This window comes from Sprattus sprattus (assembly GCF_963457725.1).
Source record: "Sprattus sprattus genome assembly, chromosome: 21".
NCBI classification, from domain to species: domain Eukaryota; kingdom Metazoa; phylum Chordata; class Actinopteri; order Clupeiformes; family Clupeidae; genus Sprattus; species Sprattus sprattus.
This window is the reverse complement of record NC_137919.1, coordinates 1,431,619-1,445,976: the sequence shown is the minus strand read 5'-3', so window position 1 is coordinate 1,445,976 and position 14,358 is coordinate 1,431,619.

Here is a 14,358-nt window from a genome sequence, read left to right as displayed (position 1 = left end):
GAGACAGGGAGGGGGGTAGTAAAGACTGAAAGAAAAGCAAGATTTAAAGAGATAGCAAGAAGAGAGGACTCAGGGAGTGAGGGATCAAGATTGTAAGAGAGAGAGAGAGACAGAGAGACAGAGAGAGAGAGAGAGAGACAGAGAGAGAGAGAGAGAGAGAGAGAGAGAGAGAGATTGTGCCTCACCACCAATAAGGCGGATGGACAGGAGTTCAAATTGCCAACTGATGTGGACTAAACCTCATTGCTCTACAGGGCACATCAACCCTCCTTTGGGCTCCCACAACAACCCTCTCCTGCAATGACAGTCTCTCTCTCTCTCTCTCTCTCTCTCTCTCTCTCTCTCTCTCTCTCTCTCCCTGGACTAAACCTCATTGCTCTACAGGGCACATCAACCCTCCTTTGGGCTCCCACAACAACCCTCTCCTGCAATGACAGTCTCTCTCTCTCTCTCTCTCTCTCTTTCTCACTCACTCTTTCTTTCACACTCTCTCTCTCTCTCTCTCTTTCTCACTCACTCTCTCTCTCTTTTTCACTCACTCTCACTCACTCTTTCTCTCTTTCTTCTAAAACAACCGTTTTTAAAATGCCCAGTTGCCTTTACACCTGGCCCATAAATAGTGACTCTTGTCTGTTGAGCTTTGCCTCGTTTCCATGGTAGTCCTTTCAGTAGCTTTGCCCTGCCTCTTGTGATGTTGGATAGCTTCATTTCCAGAGCTTTTTATACATATCAAAAAATGGCCTGTCAATCCAATCATCAAATAATTGGCCGTCTATTTATAGAAGTAGGACGCAAGAGAGAATGAGAAGGAGTAGGAGAAGGAGGAGTAGGAGGAGTAGGAGTAGGAGGAGTAGGAGTAGAAAGAGAAGGAGTAGGAGTAGGGGTAGGAGGAGTAGGAGTAGGAGAAGGAGTAGGTGGAGGAGGAGGAGAGTAGGAGTAGGAAGAGGAGTAGACAGAGGAGTAGGAGTAGGAGGAGGAGTAGGAGAAGGAGTAGGAGTAGGAGTAGGAGGAGGAGTAGACGGAGTAGGAGGAGGAGTAGGAGTAGGAGAAGGAGAAGGAAGAGGAGTAGGAGAAGGAGTAGGAGAAGGAGTAGGAGAAGGAGGAGGAGTAGGAGGCGGAGTAGGGGGAGTAGGGGGAGTAGGAGAAGGAGGAGGAGTAGGAGAAGGAGGAGGAGTAGGGGGAGTAGGGGGAGTAGGAGAAGGAGGAGGAGTAGGAGGCGGAGTAGGAGTAGGAGGAGGAGTAGGAGAAGGAGGAGGAGTAGGAGGCGGAGTAGGAGTAGGAGGAGGAGTAGGAGAAGGAGGAGGAGTAGGAGGCGGAGGAGGAGTAGGAGTAGGAGTAGGAGAAGGAGTAGACAGAGGAGTAGGAGGAGTAGGAGAAGGAGTAGGAGGAGGAGTAGGAGTAGGAGAAGGAGTAGGAGGAGGAGTAGGAGAAGGAGAAGGAGTAGGAGGCGGAGTAGGAGAAGGAGTAGGAGAAGGAGTAGGAGTAGGAGAAGGAGTAGGAGGCGGAGTAGGAGAAGGAGTAGGAGGAGGAGTAGGAGTAGGAGAAGGAGTAGGAGGCGGAGTAGGAGTAGGAGAAGGAGTAGGAGAAGGAGTAGGAGGAGGAGAAGGAGTAGGAGGCGGAGTAGGAGTAGGAGAAGGAGTAGGAGAAGGAGTAGGAGGAGGAGAAGGAGTAGGAGGCGGAGTAGGAGTAGGAGAAGGAGTAGGAGTAGGAGAAGGAGTAGACGGAGGAGTAGGAGAAGGAGTAGGAGAAGGAGTAGGAGAAGGAGTAGGAGTAGGAGTAGGAGAAGGAGTAGACGGAGGGAGGTACAGAGCGAAGAAGGCTAATGTCCGTAACACAGTAACAGCCTGGTTGCTCATTTGAAGGCTCCGCGGTTGCGTACGTGAAGGCTAATGTCCGTAACACAGTAACAGCCTGGTTGCTCATTTGAAGGCTCCGCGGTTGCGTACGTGAAGGCTAATGTCCTTAACACAGTAACAGCAGCCTGGCTGCTCAGATGCAGGTTCCAGGTTGCGTACGCAAAGGATGCACAGACTTTGAAAACTTGTAAGACTTCCTCTGAGTGCTCAGTGTCAGTCAGACCTAGACTCATTGTGTTGATGAAGGAGATTTCACTGAGCCTACATGGTATGGTCAGGGCTGTAGTCTACGTGATACGCAGGTATACGCCGTATTACCACCTAAAACGTTTGTGGGTTTGCGTGTATCCACTAAAACCTATGTCTCCACTAAAACCTAGGCCAGGGGGGAGCTGTGGCACCGACCAATCACAGACAGTATACCCACCACAGAAAACTAGACTACAGCACTGGGTATGGTCATATACCATGATGGGATGATGGGACATTTTTTATAAGTATAAAAAGCTCTCAAACTAAAAAGAAAGGAAGATATCCAACCATCACAAGATCCACAGCAACGCTACTGAGAGAGCTGCGATGGTCATATACCATACCATTCAATATAGTCACTGAGACAGGTTAAGTGTGTTTGTGTGTGTGTCTGTGAGAAAGAGAGAGAGAGAGAGAGAGAGAGAGAGAGAGAGAGAGAGAGAGAGAGAGAGAGAGAGAGAGAGAGAAAGAGATTCATGTTGGCACTTTTCCTATCACCTAATGTCCGTAAAGAGCCCTTTGGCTACATTAGACTAGATCCTCTCATTAGCAGTGTATGGTGGGGACAGTGAAGCAAGGCCGCAAAGCCTCGAACAGTTAATTAGGAAAAATTTGCTCCACAATAGACTCTCAGGAGGTTTCAATATCGTATATCTCATTACAGGTTTGTGTGCGAGTGTGTGTCTTTGAAAGTGTGTATCTTTGAATGTGTGTGTGTGTGTGTCTGTGTGTGTGTGTGTGTGTGTGTGTATGTGTGTGAGTGTGTGTATGTGTGTGAGTGTGTGTATGTGTGTGTGTGTGTGTGTGTGTGTGTGTGTATGTGTGTGTGTGTGTGTGTGTGTGTGTGTGTGTGTGTGTGAGAGTGTGTGTATGTGTGTGTGTGTGTGTGTGAGAGTGTGTGTATGTGTGTGTGTGTGTGTGTGTGTGTGTGTGTGTATGTGTGTGTGTGTGTGTGTGTGTGTGTGTGTGTGTGTGTGTGTGTGTGTGTGAGAGTGTGTGTATGTGTGTGTGTGTGTGTGTGTGTGTGTATGTGTGTGAGTGTGTGTATGTGTGTGTGTGTGTGTGTGTGTGTGTGTGTGTGTGTGTGTGTGTATGTGTGTGTGTGTGTGTGTGTGTGTGTGTGTGTGTGTGTGTGTGTGAGAGAGTGTGTGTATGTGTGTGTGTGTGTGTGTGTGTGTGTGTGTGTGTGTATGTGTGTGTGTGTGTGTGTGTGTGTGTGTGTGTGTGTGTGTGTGTGTGTGTGTGTGTGTGTGTGCATCAGCCTGCCTGTCTCTTTGTGAGGCCTTCATGAATGGATTTCTCCGCAAAGCAAACTGCCGCGCTGACAGCTCACGGAGAGATTACCTAACCGAGCCAGCTGTAGCTATTTTTAAACAACCGCAACCCTCCACTCCTGCCTGAACATTTCAATGGATTTCCCCCTCCTTTTTCCTTCTCCACATTCTTCACGTTAGGGTCGTGTCGTGTTCGTGTCTTCGTTCATCTGTTAAATTAATCTATGTTAACGAAAAACATAGACGGGAATGCCATGGGGCGCCCAGATGCTCACCCGCGTCTCTTCTACGCTGTTGCCAAGGAAAAATGAGAGAGAGGGAGAGAGAATCCTAACTCAGAAGGTTACTGGACTTTTAGATCACTAATGGGTTATATGGTTGACGGTTGCTCAGAAACTATATCTATTAACCGAGTAGCATACGGTAGGACAAGCTGCAGACTTTCAAATTATAGTAGGGCCGCGCGTCATATTTACGCTCAACGCTTGTGTAAGACGAGAGTTTAATAAGACGTGGAGTTAGAGATGGCCATTATTTCACCGAACAAAACTGGCCCTAGAAGAGCTACTTCAGAATCCCAGGTATCAAGGCCTATGTCTCTTAGCCAATTCTTTGAGCAAACAGGCACAGCCTGACTATACCTCATTTGAAACCTAACTGTTGCCTACATTTATGTTCCAAGTATTTAAACAGCAGACTAGTTACTTTGCTGATGCAAGTTATATTGGCATCTTGTTAGACTACATTTAAATGTATACAATTAATACAATGAATGTATTTATTTATTTATACATCGTGCCTTATGAGTAGCTATATATGTATGCACGTACGTGTATAGGCTACGTACTGTATGTGTATATGTACTGTACTTATGCTGAAGAAAAAAATCTATTTCACCACAAAACTTAAAAGCAATATGAGAATATTACGCAGAAATGGTGTCTCCCCTCGTTTAAGCCTGAACTGCTCGATCGTTGCTATTGGCGCCCCGGGAGTAAGGGAATAACAGTTGTCAACACTGACTAGCATCACACCGACACTTTGCCACCGTGCGACGCTCTTAACGGATGTTTCTGAGCGCCCGGCGGCGACGGCGGCCCCGTGTGGGTTGCGGAACGAGAGCGTGCGGGCGGATGGCTCTCACTTTCCCAGAGCGTTGTCCGTGCACTGTCTGCGGGACCGGTGCCAGGGGAGTCTCGAGAAGATGGAGCGTGCCACGTTCTGACACAAATACATTTTTTTTTTGCCTTCCTACCGCACCTTGCATGATGCAGTAATGGGGGTGGGGTAGCGTGGAAATATTTAAATGTCAAACACCATTTGGTTCGGTTTGCCTTCTTCGGAGACGTTTCAAACGAGGAAAGATCCATACGAGTTATAGAGAATATATACTTTGCTTAATCTCTTCACTAAAGGATAATGAAGTGACAGAGAATGTACATTCTGAATGTCGCATCCATCATTTCTGAGACCCCCTTTTCCGCCCCCACGATCTACTTCCCCCGTTTTCACTGTAAACCATAAAGGCACTTACCTCGCTCATCTTGGTATACGTGAAGCTGAGTGTTACAGTCTTAAAAGACGACTTCTCTGCTCGTTGTCTACCGGTGTTTAACCACTCTACTTGGCTTGAAGACTATACAGGGTAGAATTCGGTGAGGGAGAGAGAGAGAGCTTCAGACCCAAGAGAGACGGAGCTGTGTTGGATGCAGGAGAGAGAGAGAGAGAGAATCTCTGAATCGGTGTACTTCCCTTCTGCGGTCCTTATCAAGCGACGTGGTCTTGTGCAGTGAGGAGCGGTTCGGCGCGGTTATGTGCAGCAGAGCGACAGAATCCTTCTCTCCACCAATGCCGCCACCCCCCTTTCTTTCTTTCTTGCTCGCCCACTCACACGCGCACGCACTCACTCATCAAGGAAAAGACTCGTGCCAATCGTGCGGCAATGCGCCGTGGACTCGAGAACACACAAGCGCAACTGTGGCTATTTGCATCGCTAGCAGGCAGGCGAGATGAATTTATTAAACGAATTAATCATCTGTTAACCCTCTGAGGTAATTTGGCTAACCTCCTGGTTTATCTCACTACTTTGCACACGTCTGCCGGCCAGCACAATCAGTTATAACTCACACACACATACACACGGTGTGCGATTAGTCAGGCTTGCATATCACTTTGGCTAATGCATACCATAGTATGTAGTGCGTGTATCTCTCTCATTGGGATGCTGTTGCTGCTTGGCTTTGAATAGAAGCCCTTGTACAGAGAGAGGGTGATCCACTGGACTGAACTACAGAGAGAATTAAGATGATTCACATTTCCAGCAGGACACAGGAGATTCACAGTTAAGACAGACTGACTGGACATGTTGTCCAGTCTAGACTAAGATGAATTACCTAGAAAACGTGATTACCTAGACTTTTATAATCATGCCTTTGAGAAACAATACATAGAAGACAGAGTTTTAAAGACTCGTATATTTATTGATGAAGCAGACACGTTTAAGGGAAAGTAGAAGGTTGCCAGTTTTGTTTCTGTAGAAACATTTAGCACAATGCATACACCTTGGCATTGTCAGCGCCTTGTTCAGCCAGTTGACATACAGCTACGAGTGCACTCCTGAGCACTTTCGACTGAGGATGTTGCAGATGCATAGGTCTCCAAGTCAGCCCTTGAATAAGTACACCTCATTTCATATACATTTGGCGCCATCTGCTGGATAGCAGTAAAACACATGCACGCGTGCCTTTGAACTGCAAGTTATCATAAACAAGAATGGGAGCATTCAGAGAATGCAAACCTCCGCCTTGTGACCTTGACCTTTGACCTTGACATCTGAAAATCTAATCAATTGTTGCCATTATATTACCCAATCTCCCCACAAAGTTGGATGGAAATCGCTCCATGCGTTTCTGCGTAATCCTGTTCACAAACAAACATACAGGGGCGAAAACATAACCTCCTGGTGGAGGTAATAAACATAGAGCATGGTTTTGACCTAAACATGTGTTATGGCTGCTGTTCAAGAGTCTGGGGTTCCAATCCCAAACACTGTGTGTCAAACTTGAACGTGAATTGCTCCTCGTGCCCCTCTAGCTGTGCGCTCACTGTGAGAAACAAACATAGCGGCTTGGACCGAGACGTAAACAATTCCAGCCAATCAGCACGTAGCTTCAAGAGCCTGAGAGGCAGTGGTGTATTTTGAGCTCAAATATCAACAACCTTTCACCAGAATTGCAGACTCTAACTTAAAGGGCAGTTAGGCAGTTGTTCAGAAAAGGCTATTTGGAAAGACCATTGTCTTGAGGAAACACTGAAAACTGGTCTTTGGTGTTCAATCCCCATTTTACACCATTCCCACATTAGGGATGTTTAACTGAGCTACAGCTTGTTCCATGGTGAAGAAACCTTGGAGTCCTGCAGTAGCTGTACAGACATAGACATGGAGGCTCCATCAGCAGCATGGCCATTACCATAGAATACACACAATTCAGCATCAGATAACTGGTTACCATAGAATAAACACAATTCAGCATCAGATAACTGGTCACCATAGAATACACACAATTCAGCATCAGATAACTGGTTACCATAGAATTAACACAATTCAGATAACTGGTTACCATAGAACACACACAATTCAGCATCAGATAACTGGTTACCATAGAATTAACACAATTCAGATAACTGGTTACCATAGAACACACACAATTCAGCATCAGATAACTGGTTACCATAGAATTAACACAATTCAGATAACTGGTTACCATAGAACACACACAATTCAGCATCAGATAACTGGTTACAATGGTTAAGGTAAGACACAATATATCCCTAAACATACAAAATACAATTTACATTTTAAACATGTGTCAAGTAGGCTAATGGATTTATTTTTCCCTGAGAGTCAAGTGAGACACGAGACACTAAAAATGGACAGAAGATACTGTAGAATACACACAATTAAGCATCAGATATATGGTAAGGCAGAATCATTAAGGTAAGACTAAATACAGTATATCCCTTAACATAAAAAACTTTCTTTGTTATGCATTTTAAACATTTGTCAAGTAGGCTAATGCCCTTCTCTTTTCCCTGAGAGTCACTGGTATGTGGCACATACAAAATGGACAGAAGATACGATAGAATACTCACAATTCATCATCAGATATGTATATTGTAAGGCACAATGGTTAAGGTAAGATTAAATATATCCCTAAACATACAAAAACATACTTTGTTAAGTATGGTAAAGATTTGTCCAGTAGGCTAATGCGTTTCTCTTTCCCTGAGAGTCACTGGTATGTGGCACATACAATAAGTGAAACGCAAGACTGAAAATGGACAGAAGAAACCATAGAATATGTACACACAATTCAGCATCAGATATATGGTAAGGCACAATTATTAAGGTAAGACTAAATATATCCCTAAACATAAAAAAAAAAACATTTGAAAGATTTGACAAGTAAGCTAATGCCTCGAATGCTTCCCTGAGAGTCACTGGTATGTGGCACATACAATAAGTATGACAGAAGATACGATAGAATACACACAATTCAGCATCAGATACATGGTAATGCACAAATGATAAAGGTAAGACTAAATATATCCCTAAACGTAAAATTAATATTATTTTTTTTTTTTAAGTTTGTCAAGTAGGCTTATGCTTTTCTCTTTCCCTGAGAGTCACTGGTATGTGGCACATACAATAAGTGAGACACGACACACTGAAAATGGACGGACGATACCATAGTATACACACCATTCAGAATCAGATATATGGTAAGGCACAATGATTAAGGTAAGACAAAATATATCCCTAAACATACTTTTTTTTTTTTTTTAAGATTTGTCAAGTAGGCTTATGCTTTTCTCTTTCCTTGAGAGTCACTGGTGTGTGGCACATACAATAAGTGAGACACGAGAAGCTGAAAATGGACAGGCGAGGGACAAACCGTTTGTCTTCCCTCTCTCCACTTCACCTGTTCTCTTGAGCATGTTGTGTTTGATCAGTATGTGTTTTATCTTGTGCTCTCGTCCATCAGAACCACTCCAGCAGTAGTAGTGGTGTTTTGGGGTATTTCCCTCCTACTTTGGTGTTCAGGTCACTGTCTCATGTCTGAACACAAACAAGAAACCAGAGTGAGCCCTTTCCTATGCATTGTATGGCGTGAGATGAGTAAGAGACACATCCAATCAGATGCAGTGGTTATATCAGCAGACCTACAGCATCACCATATCTCAAAGCGCTTGTCTCCCTGGAAGAGCTGTCTGTGATAAATCTTATTGTTGAAGAGCCTGTGGAGAGAAATACATTAATTTGTTTCATCTTCACAGATTTTGACAAATACAACAGAAGTTAAATTAATATATATATGAAAACATTTCATTAACTTTAATTTTAAATTATATCCTCCCCACACTTGCATCCCTATAGTCTACACTCACCGTACAGTCTGAGTGGAAGTTGTGGCAGTGACTGTATCGTAGATCAGCTGAGCCCCCTCATCAGTGATGCTGTTGTTACTGAAGCTGGAAGAAGTATGAAGAGCATGAAGAGTCTTGACAGGAAATACTAACAACAATATTCACACACTCACACACTCTTGGCAGGAAATACTAACACAGAGACAGTCTCACAGACACACACACAGAGACAGACACACACACAGACACAGACACAGACACAGACAGAGACACAGACACAGACACAGACACACACACACACTTACTCCAGGACTTGTGTTTTGTGCAGGTGTGGGAGCAGTGGTTCCAGGCAATGATCAGTTAGCTGGCAGTGGCTGAGGTCCAGTTCTGACAGCCCTTCAGAATATTCCAGAAACAGCGCCAGAGATCCACAAGCCTGTGTGTCCAGCACAGTGTGACTGAGGTCCACCTCCCCACCCACAGCATGGGAGAGAGACACGGCTCTCCTTACACACTCTCTCTCAGAGCCCACACACACCAGAGTCAGGAGCTGCAACAACTGGGCCTTACTGCACCTGAGAGAGAGAGAGAGAGAGAGAGAGAGAGAGAGAGAGAGAGAGAGAATATGGTGAGCCAATTTTTCTTTAACAATTATCATATTTGAATCACCATGCCACAGAAAATCACTTAAAGAAAGAGTCTCTTAACATGGGTATTTCCAATCATGTCATGTTTCCTGCTTGACACTCCTGTACTTAGACCTTGACCTTCTCTCACGTCTGACCTAGTTGTCTTGAAGGGTGAAGATTTTGGTGCTACTGATCTCTCTTCTCTGGTTAGTAAACAAACAGCTTTACATCTCACCTCCGAGCCGTTTATGTATCTCCAATCACTATACCTTATATGCTTGACACTTAGCTACTTAGACTTTAAAGCAACAGTATGCAACAATTAGAAAGGAGTTCTATGGTCTGAGACAGACCACCCTGTGAAAATGCAAGAAAAGCTTAGTTTGCAGCGTATGCACCCCCTGCGCCCCCTTCAGGCTCTGTGCAGTCAGCGCATGGGTGGTGCAGGCCTTGTGGCATTACAGTTTTTTACGATTGCTAAAACACATTTCTTGAAAGTCACCCATTTTCTCAAAACGGTTCACTCAAAACCTCATCTTCAAGCACTATTTACAAAACCTCTGAATCCTCTTGCAAAGTGAAACTTTCGCCACAAAACAGTTTTACCTGTGCTCAAAATCAAACACTGCTCTCAAATCATAAACAAGGAGGAGAAAGAACCAACAAAAATTAGAGCAAAGCAAATAGTAATTTCTGATACATTTTTAACCACTATGAGAGAACATGTTTTCGTTCATCAAAAGATGATGGATAGATTTTGGTTCTACAGTGAGAACCCTTGAACACATCATCTTAGAATACAGAAAGCAGTTTCACATCTCACCGCAGATGGACTTTTTCTAGAACAGAGAAAAGGTGTTCTAGACCCGCCTCCTCCACGTCACAGTCAAGTAGAGTGAGCTCAGCATTGGTGCTGTCACTCTGGATCACCATGGAGATGACCCTGCAGTCTTCAGGTCTCAGGTGCAGAGGTGGTCCCTCTGTATCTTCTGTCAGGTTCACAGCAGATGAGCAGGAGAGATCCAGTCTGTGCTGCAGAGCCTGAAGAAGAGATGCTGCTGCCCCCTGCTGGACGTCTGAGGACTTGCAGCAGTGGAGGAACCTCAACAGCAGCTGCCTGTCAACACTGGAGTCAAAGATGCCAAACTCTGTGATGTCAGTAGGCACTAAAGGAAGTAATGAATACACTGAGAATGATACATGTTGAGCTCTTGATGTATTAAATGCAAAAACACTAAGAGTGTTTAGAGTGAAAGGTACTGACACTACACTTGCACCACTCTTAATGCACACATCCAAATATATATATTTTTAAATATCCACATGATAATAAAACGAAATAAATGAAATTGAATTAAAATATATCATCCATAGTTGTAGCCACAATCTGATTAACCCTGAGACCTGAGCTGAGACACATGGCTGAGAAGCTGCAGGAGGCTCTGTAGCTCCCCCTCTGGTATGGAGGACCTCCATAGGTTGAGTCTGACTCCCTGGCCGTGCTGTAAGATGAAACGCAGGGCAGCACAGTCAGCAGCATCCAGGCCTCTGGTGGTCAGGTTGATGTAGTTCTCTGTAGATCTCAGCAGGCTGCTCACATACTGAGGAGAACGAGTCTGGTAGATCTCTCTGATGGCAGACCTCACAAAGCCTGGAGTGAGCCTGAGGAGTCATAGTCATTATCATTGGCATTGAGTCATTCAACATTCACATTCATCAGAAGCCAAATGAAGGCAAACATTATTTCAGTAACTGAGTCTATACCCACGACTACTCGTACTCGGTGCTGCTGACAAAGTCATGTTACCTTTATAGTATTACAGTATATGTGTTCTAGAGCTTTCCATCTGCAATGAATAGTTTGAACTGTGTCTTAATCACTGCTACCTCTTAATTTGTACCCTGTCCAGCAGCGGAAGGAGTTCTCTAATGCTCGTCTCTCTGATCTTGCTCCTCCTGAAGTCCACGGTCACAGGTCCAGGGTGCTGCTGGAGCAGGTAGAGAAGCACTTCCTGGGTCAAAGTGCAGGAGGTCAGGTCTCCTCCCACCTTGTTCAGGAAGGACTGGGTGATTTCCACTTCCTGTGCTTCAGACACAAGCTTAACCAGCTGCTGCATATTCTCCTTACTCAGTCTGGAGAGTCAGAGAGAGGGAAAGAGAGACATGACATGAAGAAGATTTTGAGAAGCTGACGAGGTGTAGAAGAGAAGAATGAATAAAGGGTCTGTTTTCAACTGATGAATAACCCTGAAATATGAAAAAAGTATTTTCTCCCCATTTCATGATCTCTGCAGTTGCTGCTGTTATATTTGACAATTACATTTTGAATGAATGCAGACACTTCTTAATTAACACATTGCTCTACCTGTTTCTGTTCAGCTGAACATGAACGCATATCAGAAGATCACTGCAAGAACACCCTCAAGCAATGACTACTGTTCACCACAAGAATTGGACAAACATTACAGAAATTCAGTCACTCTCATATGCTTAAATATATGGATTCACCTGAGCTGAAGAGGGTCCTGTAGACAGAGCAGAATGATGAGAGAGGGACCTTCAACTCTGCAAGATGTCAGATCCAGACATTGGACCGTCCAGAGCCTGAGGAGGAGAGACAGACTGCTCAGGACCCTGGACAGCGCTCTCTGAGACACTCTGAGGCTGTCGAGCTCTAGGCTGAGCTCCTCAACTGTGACTGGAGCCACAAATCCTGATGTCCTCATTGCGCTGGCCAATCTCATCAGTATTTTGCCATTCAACCTAAAATGTTAAAAACAAAAAATAGCAATGGGAATTTCACTTGACAGTCTATGTCAAAAAAATAACATTGTATTGCAAACACCTGATAGCTCTCATGACAAAATGTTTACCCTATATGTCTACTTAGATGACAGAAATGTAGTTCACCTGAGTTTGTGAAGGTGAGAGACCCCTCTGAAGAGCAGCCTGATTCCCCTGAGAGAGATGTGCTCAGGTGTCAGAGTGAGGTCCAGTTTGTAGGCCACACATCTAAGCACCCGTCCCAAAGACCTGCACTTGGAGCTTTGTAGTTGCCCTTTCAGCCGGAGATTAGACAAGTCCAGACACTTGACCAGATGGATCAGTTCCTCTCTAGACCCAACATCTGCACAATCCACTAGGAGGGATTGGGCCTCACAGCCACCATGCAATCTTCAAAATGAAAACTATATTGTTTAAAATACTCCAAGACAAGAATAAAATGCTTCAAAACAATGATTAGGACAGATTACCATATATCCAGACACTTGATATATCACATATCCATATATTTAAACATGTTATAAATGTCATAAAAATAGGAACTATTACGCATGTATTGCACTTAAACTAAAATTAACCCAATGAATAATTCAATTGAAGTAGTTGCATTTTTTTAGAGATGGCTTATAGAAAGGTAAAGTCCAAAACAAGATAATTAAGAAGATGAACCAAAAGCACTCGCCACAGCTTCCTCTGACACCTCCATCAAAATAGTCAGAACAGCTATGTGATGGGCGTAACAATCTAATATTAGCTAACTAAGATTACAGATTAGAGATTAAGATCTATTTAGCAAGCCAAAATCATCTTCTTCTCATCATGAAATCATGCCCTACTTGTCAATGGTTCAATGGTACACAGTTTTCCTGTTCCTTAGGTGACAATGGCATTTGTAATTGGTAATGAATGCTTAATATTTGGTTTGTACCACTGTTGTAGTAGACTGTCAAATGTGCTAAGTCATGAACAATCCTGGCTACCTGTGGAACTGTGCAGTTGAGTTTGAGAGTACTATTGTTGAGCTTTATAAAACAATTAGGTTCTATCAAGCTATTTAGCTGTTTTTGATTGGACGAGAGACGTTCCATGAGTTGGAATATCCCAGGACATCACTCCGTGATGAAACATTCTATAGTGCATTGATTGTCAAGTCCCGTCCTGTGAGATAGTTTATGTTTCCCCTGTGTTGTCACTATCTATGTTCTGTGTTGTGTTTGTTTACTCATCTCTCCTCTCGTTTCAGACACGTCACGCCCTACCCTTGTGTGTGCTCCGCCTTGTTGATTGTCGTCACCTGTTCAGTCATGATTGTTGTCACCTGTCCCTCATCACCTTGTGTGTATATATTCTGTGTGTCCCTGTCCCTCGTTGCCAGTTCGTCTTTGTTTCTTCATGTCTCAAGAGTTCCAGCGGTTTTCCTTGTTTATTGATCTCCTGTTGCCGACCCTTGCCTGCCTTACGGATTACGTCTTTGCCTCTTCCCTTTTCGGTTACTCTGCCCGTCTTGGACTGCCTGCGTGTGTACCGACTACTCTGCCTGCTAAACGGATTACGACTCTGCCTTTCCCTTCCTGGATACCCTGCACCACCATCGACTGCCTGCCTGTGTACCGACCCTGGACCGAACTGACAACGAACTCTGCCGCTGTTGTATTTTGGAATATAACGTGTTATTGGACTGCCTATGAACAAAACAGTAAAGGATTGAATTGCACTTACCCCTGTCTCTGTGTCGTGCGTTTGGTTCCACAAGTTCTACTGAAACCCTTACAGTACGAACTGGCCAATATGGATCCAGCCGACGCGGAGAATGTGCGCCTGGCTCTGCAAGCCCAGGGCAAAAGAATCATCCAGACCGAAGAGGTTCTACATGGCGTGAGTACCGAGGTGTCTGGGATCACTGCCCAGATGGGACGACTGTCTACACAGTTTGAGCAGCTGTTGGCTCAGATGACTTCACCTCCCGCTCCAACTCCGATGGTAGATCATGCTCCGATGGCAGCGCCAGCGTTACAGCCTAATCCAGTGCTTTCCGTGAAGCCAATGCCGCTCTCCCAGCCCGAGAAGTTTTCTGGCGAGTCTGGAGACTGTCGGGATTTTTTAGTTCAATGTGGACTTCATTTCGAGATGCAGGCA